The sequence below is a fragment of the Podarcis tiliguerta genome (assembly GCF_965153285.1).
Source record: "Podarcis tiliguerta genome assembly, chromosome: 2".
Classification (NCBI taxonomy): domain Eukaryota; kingdom Metazoa; phylum Chordata; class Lepidosauria; order Squamata; family Lacertidae; genus Podarcis; species Podarcis tiliguerta.
In genome coordinates, this window is record NC_139535.1 from 87803751 (window position 1) to 87809263 (window position 5513).

Consider the following 5513-nt stretch of genomic DNA (forward strand, 5'->3'; position numbering starts at 1 on the left):
AAATGCATAAAACTTGAGCTGATGAGCAAATGCATAACAAGGACACAGCTGTATAAACAAACTCTCTCCTTTATCAGTCACGGCAAGGGATGGCCTTGGCTGTTCCAGCCGAGTAGTGATGACATGTCTGGGGCTTATCTTACATGCTGACACACAGACCTAGTCAAGGAACAGCGCCAGAGTGTGTTCTTGGAGATGGTGACCTCTTGCTCCAAGATAAGAGTAGGAACAGGAATATCCTTTTATGGTCAGAAGTACAGGAAGGAATACCCTTTTATGGTTAAGAATACCAGAGCAGGAACATATGTGATGTCAACCTGCATGTATAGGCTGACATGGTTGGATTCCTGGGAAAGGAGGGAGAGGGTGCCTGGAGTATATATATACTGCATGAAATTTCTCATTTCTTTGGACTTGCTGTGGACACACCACACAGGTCCCTTTCTGCTGTTCCGGAGAGCAGAAATAAAGAACTCTTTCTCTGAACCAACCCTCGGTGTCATTTGAGTTCCTTTCTCCTGTCCGGGAGCAACGCAGACCCAATCGCTGAACTCCAATAAGGCTGCAAAACCAATCTTGGAATTGTACTCCTCAGAGGGGGTATAAAGGTCTCCTAAAAACTCTCAGCACCCTTAATAAATGATGGTGTCCCAGATGAACTCAACTATATATTTTTTTAAATATAATTTTTATTAACAGGCCAATCATATCACATCAATTCCAAATCACATTAGTTCCAAATTATACAGCCAATTTTTTTAAAAAATTGTTGGGGTAACCCATACTTCAAGCTTCGAAGGGGTCCAAACATCACTCTTGCTGCTGCTTTAATTAAACAGTTCTATCCAGTTCTGTCCAGATAGTCTTCCTTTCTTTGTGATCTCTGATAATCTTCACAAGCGGGTTGAAAACAAACATATCCTGTGTGGTTTTTACACTCTCCAAGAGTCATATTACATAAAGGACAGACGCCATTTCCACACCTCTGTAGAAAACATTCCCATAGTCTGTCCGTTGATTTCCACAGGCTTGCCAATCTATATCTCAAGGGGCTCTGCCAGGTCAAGATCACATTCCGCTCACCATACATTCACATTCCGATGACCCTGGTCCTCCTCCCCCCGTCCATCTGTGCGCAAGCCTGTCTTATTTGTAACTGCGTCATAAAGCTTTCTTTCCATTCCTCGATGTTTCCACCAGTCCTGTCTTTAATCAGTAATTGCTTTCCACACAGTTCTTAATCTCCTGCTTGTGATTAATAATTTGCAACGATTCTTCTCTCTGGAGGGGAGGGTTATTGAATACTCACATAAGACAAAGAAAAGAAAAGTTTTTTCCTCCCCCTCCTTTCTGGTTCAGTCCGACATACCGATCTTCTAATGTTGATTCTTCACTTGATTTATTGTCCAGCCCGTCACTCCACTCACAGAGATCCCATTATTCAGCAGTCTTTACTCCCGATCTTCACTTGATGTATGTGCATTAGCTTCTTTCCAATTATATATTTCCAATTATATATTTTGAGCTAATGCTAACCAGTGCGTGATTAAAGACAGCGTCAGGGAGAGCCAACCTCACCCGAGGGCTTCGTGCCAAGTGCCCGGTCACCCCCTTCTTTCGAATCCAGGGGTGAATTATAGACACAGCTGGCAAGGCAGCCCCCCCATTCCCCTGGGGGGGGGCAAGGGAGGCTGCACACTCCCATATCAGCCTCTTAATTACCTCGTGTGGGTCGGAGAGATGTTATTGTCGGCCATCTTCCAATGCGCCCCCTGGTGGCCCCCCCAGATGAACTCAACTATTGTGTATGGTTGCAGGGTTGCAAGTGCTTCTATATGAGACCTGTCCCAAGTTGTTAGGGTGTTATGTACTAAGCTTGGATCCTAGAACAATAGGCAAGTAGGATCCTAGAATGCAACAACTGATTGGCTTGCAGGAAAAGACCAATCAGGCTCCAGGAGGACGTTAATCAGCCTATTAGGCTGGTAGGATCATAGAATGCAACAACTGATTGGCCTGCAGGAAAAGACCAATCAGGCTCCAGGAGGTAAGCAGAATCAGCCAATCAGACGGGACTCATTGTGTAAATAATGTACACTGGTACCTCAGGTTACATACGCTTCAGGTTACAGATACTTCAGGTTACAGACTCCGCTAACCCAGAAATAGTACCTCGGGTTAAGAACTTTGCTTCAGGATGAGAACAGAAATTCTGCTCCGGCAGCGCGGTGGCAGAGGGAGGCCCCATTAGCTAAAGTGGTGCTTCAGGTTAAGAACAGTTTCAGGTTAAGAACGAACCTCCGGAACGAATTAAGTACTTAACCAGAGATATCACTGTATATAAAAGCCTGAGGTTTGGGGGGCAATTCAATCACTGTTTTACAAGCTGCAATAAACAGCATGAAATCGCTATAGGACTCCGAGTATATTTCAGGTCGCATCATGTTGTAGACTTCTGTTGAACTGCTGAGAGCCATTGGGTTGCAGTGGACAGGGGCATATACTGCTTGAATGTAGAAGACACGTTCAGATCCTGGTTTGTCTATGAAACCTTCTGAGCAAGTCACTGTTAAGGTTCCCATCCAGCTTATTGTCCTTTGAACATAGCAAGTGGACAGTGGACACATCTCAGCCACCATGCCCTTTGAAAACAGGTATCACACAAGGTCATTTTAGGTACTTGAGGTATAAAATCAGAAATGGAATGGTCATGTGGGAAGAAATCTTTTCATTCCTGTCATCACACAATATGGCACTGAATATTTGAAAACATCCACTGGAGGCAGAAAATCAGCCTGCATCCATTTTTCTATTAGGAACTACAAAAAACAAAAGAAAAGAAAAGCTGAAAGTGTTCAGGAGCCACAACAAAAGCCCTTGTGGATTTAAGCAAGCTGCACAGAAATAGAGGTGACACAAGAGAAATGAGCTGCAGCAGTATTTTACTAATTCTTTATTAATATTAAAGTGCATTTCCCCCAGGGCAGAAGGAAGGATGTGTGCGCCTTGATGCCACTCTCATTTTAAAATGCAGTGTGCACAGACCTGCAAATGGGAAATATATTAGCGAAAATAGCAGTTATGAATGTGATGTATTTTACTGGGCAGAATAAAACCCTCCTATAAGGTCAACGTGACAATTCAATTTTTAAAAAATATGTCTGGAGAAGAAATCTAATTTACTGCTGAGAGACTCACATTCTGAAAAGATGATGAAAATGGATTGAACAAGTTGGAGCCTGTGAACAGTCCAAGGAGAGTCCAATTTCCCCCTCCACATGTGGCTGTTTCACTGACAAAGAAAACCCAAAGGTCTTAGCACACAGTTAAACTATGGAACTCACTCCCACAGGAGACAATTTAGGCTACCAACTTAGATGGCTTTAAAAAAAAGATTAGACAAATCCATGGTCTAATGGCTACTAGCCATGATGGCTATGCTGCGCCCCCACAGGTGGAGGTAGTAATGCTTTTGAATAGCAGGTGCTGGAAACCGCAAGAGGGGAGAGTGTGCTTGAGGGTTTCCCACAGATGCCTGCTTGGCCACTGTGAGAACAGAATACTGGACTAGATGGGTCATTGGTCTGATCCAGCAGGCTCCTTTCGAGGGGGAATTACACTCCAGTAACACATGTCAACAGAACACGCATACTCAGAGCCCAGCTCTCCTTCCCCTTCATTTGGGGTTGAAGGGAGAAACCTATTCACCACCAGCCAGATCTTTGTGCAGTGAAATGTCCACTGGAGGACCCTGGAAGGCCACAATCATAGCCAGAGAACTGCCTAGTAAGTATGCTTAACACATGGGCAGAGAGGGGACCTGTGACCCTGCACTCCAGCTCCCATCAGCCATGACCAGTGCCATGCTGGCCTAAGCAGATGTTATTACAGACATTATAACTCATTATCTCCTCTCCTCTCTCTCTCAGCACTTCAGTACTCTAAACATAAACCTTTATGGGTGTAACAGGGAAGCATGTCTCCATTTTAATCCATTAAAAAATGATTGGCTTTGCTATCAAAAGTCTGGGGAACACAAGAATGTTTTTTTTTACAGTGTCCTGGTGTTGCACACATTTGCACGTTAAACATATTAGGCACAAGAATGCCATTTGAACTCTGCAGAACTGTGTAAGCATGCTAAAGCCGGCACAGCAGTGAGACTGTATCTGTGGGGTGCCTGTTCAGCTGGAGAATAATGGAGCTCTAAAAGGACATCTCTGTATGAAACTCTCTGGAATAACAAAGTGTGCCAGGTTTGGGGCAGCTGCCGCGGGATGTTTTTCACGGCAGGTTCCCATGCCTTTAGTTGTTGCAGGCCAAACAGAAAATTCAACATCTGCAGCTTTCTCACTCAAACCATCTCTAAGTTGAAAACAGGGCAGGCTCTATGATGAGGCAGTGAGGCACCTGCCTCAGGCAGCAGGTGCTGAGGTGTGGTGAGTGGCCAGACCTGTGCCATGTGTCCCCAATGCTAGCCTGCATTCCTCAAGCACAGGGAGGATATTGTTCATTCACCAGTAATGGGGTAAGATTCAACTATCAGTCCAGTTGGCTTTTGTATATACCTTGGGGGAGGCTGCCCTTTTGTCCTTCACATCAGGCAGCAAAATGTTGTGAGCTGGCCCTGGTTGGAAAACACCCTTTTTTACTGTTGTCTATTGTGCTCTGTTAAAGGTACAGGAACCCTTCCAATGTCTGTTTTTTTTCTAAATTGGCATTCATGGTGGATTATGAAACTTTCTCCCAATTCATGTTCAGCTGGCTCCTTCTGATTGATTTTGTTTGTAACAGAGCTGATGTTAATGCTCTCTTGTTTTTAATGTGCTATTTTGGCTTTTTAAGCTGCCTTGGGGGGCTCCTGTGGTTCTAAAAAATGAATGTTTGACTAAATAAACCCAAGTGAACAGTGCTCAGACAACAGCTGAAGCAGTCTTCTGTATTGGGGAGTCTGCTGCTGCAGCGGTTCCGCTGAGCGGATTGCTCCTTAGAACTTAAAAGAGGAGCCTCTGCTCAAACCTGCCATTAGAATAATTCGTCACTTTTATTTAACACCATCTCAGTACACGGGGCCTTACAAGAACACAACCTAAAATATAAAAATAGATTCAGGGAAACAGCAGCTGAAGGCAAGGGAAACGTAGCAGGCGGGTGTGTGTGTGCAAATTAGGTAAGCGCATGCAAATATTTCAATTAGACAATTACACGCGGAGGGACTAGGGAATTACAGATGTTTTTGTTGGACTGCAATTCCCATTACCCTTGGCCGTTAGTCACGCTAGCCGGGGCTGATGGGAGTTGGAGTCCAAAAAAAAAACAAAAAACGGGCCGGCTTCCCCGCTTCAGCTTTAAATGCTAACAGAGCTGCTGACGTACCGCCCCAGTTCCCTCTGCCCGAATGTGCAGCGGCTCGGGGGCGGCCTCAACCATTTAAATAGCCCCTTCCTAAAGCGCTTTCTCTTTTCGAAAGCCCAGCCCTCCCCCGTCCTCCTCTTTCCCGTCATCCTCAGCGC